At 49.7% G+C, this 2,500-nt stretch overlaps 1 non-coding gene across 1 annotated transcript in view; it reads right to left on the bottom strand.

Annotated features, from left to right (window-relative positions):
• The window catches only part of LOC143472205 (small subunit ribosomal RNA), a 1,808-nt gene extending 601 nt beyond the window's left edge, over positions 1-1,207 (bottom strand). Inside the window, exon 1 of the ribosomal RNA XR_013119593.1 lies at positions 1-1,207. This exon is cut by the window's left edge and continues 601 nt beyond it. This is a non-coding gene — a ribosomal RNA (small subunit ribosomal RNA).
• Between the last annotated feature and the right edge of the window lie 1,293 nt (positions 1,208-2,500).

The following is a 2,500-nucleotide window of genomic DNA, read 5'->3' on the forward strand; positions in this document are numbered from 1 at the left end:
TTTCCCGTGTTGAGTCAAATTAAGCCGCAGGCTCCACTCCTGGTGGTGCCCTTCCGTCAATTCCTTTAAGTTTCAGCTTTGCAACCATACTTCCCCCGGAACCCAAAGACTTTGGTTTCCCGAAAGCTGCCGGAGAGGTCGTCAAAGTAACGCCCCCCGATCGCTAGTTGGCATCGTTTATAGTCAGAACTAGGACGGTATCTGATCGTCTTCGAACCTCTGACTTTCGCTCTTGATTAAAGAAAACATTCTTGGCAAATGCTTTCGCAGTTGTTCGTCTTGCGCCGATCCAAGAATTTCACCTCTAGCGGCACAGTACGAATGCCCCCGTCCGTCCCTCTTAATCATTACCTCGCGCTCCGAAAACCAACAAAATAGAACCGAGGTCCTATTCCATTATTCCATGCACCATTATTCAGGCGAACCGCCTGCTTTGAACACTCTAATTTTTTCAAAGTAAACGTTCCGGCCGCCGCCAACACTCAGTCAAGAGCACCGACGGTGAACCGAAGGTGAGGCCGGGCACGCCAGTACACGCCTTGCGACGGACCGACGGCCCGAGCCCAAAATCCAACTACGAGCTTTTTAACCGCAACAACTTAAATATACACTTTTGGAGCTGGAATTACCGCGGCTGCTGGCACCAGACTTGCCCTCCAATGGATACTCGTTAAAAGTTTTAGAGTGTACTCATTCCAATTACAGGGCCTCGTTAGAGTCCTGCATTGTTATTTTTCGTCACTACCTCCCCGCGTCGGGAATGGGTAATTTGCGCGCCTGCTGCCTTCCTTGGAAGTGGTAGCCGTTTCTCAGGCTCCCTCTCCGGAATCGAACCCTGATTCCCCGTCACCCGTAAGAACCTCGGTAGGCAGATACCGTACCGACGAAAGTTGATAGGGCAGACACTTGAATGATTTGTCGCCGGTGCAAGACCGTGCGATCCGCAAAGTTATCCAGAGTCACCAACGAGCACGGGCCGAGGCCCGGTCGGTTTTTGGTCTGATAAATGCACGCCTCCGTGAGTCGGCGCTTTTCGCATGTATTAGCTCTAGAATTACCACAGTTATCCAAGTAACACGTACGATCAAATGAACCATAACTGATTTAATGAGCCATTCGCAGTTTCACTGTACGAGAGCTCGTACTTACACTTGCATGGCTTAATCTTTGAGACAAGCATATGACTACTGGCAGGATCAACCAGGTAGCTATTCGCAGCAAACGAGGCTGCTGCGGGACGACGGGCGCCCCGCGTTTCTTTTCACACGTTCTCCGTGTACATCGCTACTCAAACACTACGCTCGCGGCTTGCACGAGCTCCGAAAACCGTCGATTCCGGACGCTGCCCGGCGATTCGAGTGCAATACTCGCGCCGAGGCACGCCGATAGCTTGCCACTGGATCCGACAGACCGCTCAAAACCCCGGCTAAGCATGGGCGACCGCGCGAACAGCATTACATCTGCCCATCGTGCCCGACGCCAACCGAGATCGATTCTGCTTCGATTCGCACTCGCGCGCGCATTCGCTCACACGACTGCCTGCTCCCTCATAGTAGTCACAGAATCCTGCATCGCCATGGTACCCCAGAACGGCCTCGGGATCGCGCGACCTCGCGGCCGGATTTGGAGTTTGGGAAGGTGCGTGGCCGCTTGCCGTGGCCGCCGAACCGCGCCCCGGCCGGGCACTGCGCGCAACTCGAACGTTTGGACTCTGAAAATATTTCCCAACGTTTGGACTTTAACTTTTTGTCGAGACTTGAAAAAATTTCAGAGTCCAAACATCGACCCGCGGCAAAAACTTTTCCGAGGTCGAAAAATCCGCGCTCGGTCAAGAGAATATGCGCGGCCTGGGCGTTTGGACTCTAACATTTTTTGGAGTGGATGGGAAAAATTTTCAGAGTCCAAAACACCGACCCGCGCGTGATGCTCTCCCGAGTTCGGAAAATCCGCGCCAGGTGAAAGCTATGCGCGCGACCTGGTCGTTTGGACTCTAAAAAATGTTCAAGTCTCATCACACCAACAAAAAGTTAAAGTCCAAACACCGACTCGCGGCTAAAGCTCTTCCGACTTGGGAAAATCCGCGGCGGGTGAGGGCTATCCGCGCGACCTGGGCGTTTGGACTTAACATTTTTTTGGTGTGAATCGACTTGAAAAAATTTCGAAGTCAAAAGTCTATAAAATTAATCTAATGCCATACAGTGTCAAAGTGCACAATTTTAATCGATATAATCATAACAATATATGTCATACAACAAAATCATCAAATAATCGTCAAGCAGCATTGCAAAGCTACGTGAGTCAATGCAAGGCAATGACAACGTATTTATCAATTAAAGTTATTGTTAAATTATAAAATAAAATTAAATTAAATTAAATTGAAGAGCTCAATTACGCCAATGTAACAGAGTGTCATACAAAATATATTGAATCACACACGTCCAAACGCTAAAGAAATATATCAAATGCACTCACCTGCCAGTCACCGTTTTGGGTAACTCAG

This window comes from Clavelina lepadiformis, unplaced genomic scaffold (genome assembly GCF_947623445.1).
Source record: "Clavelina lepadiformis unplaced genomic scaffold, kaClaLepa1.1 scaffold_139, whole genome shotgun sequence".
NCBI lineage: Eukaryota > Metazoa > Chordata > Ascidiacea > Aplousobranchia > Clavelinidae > Clavelina > Clavelina lepadiformis.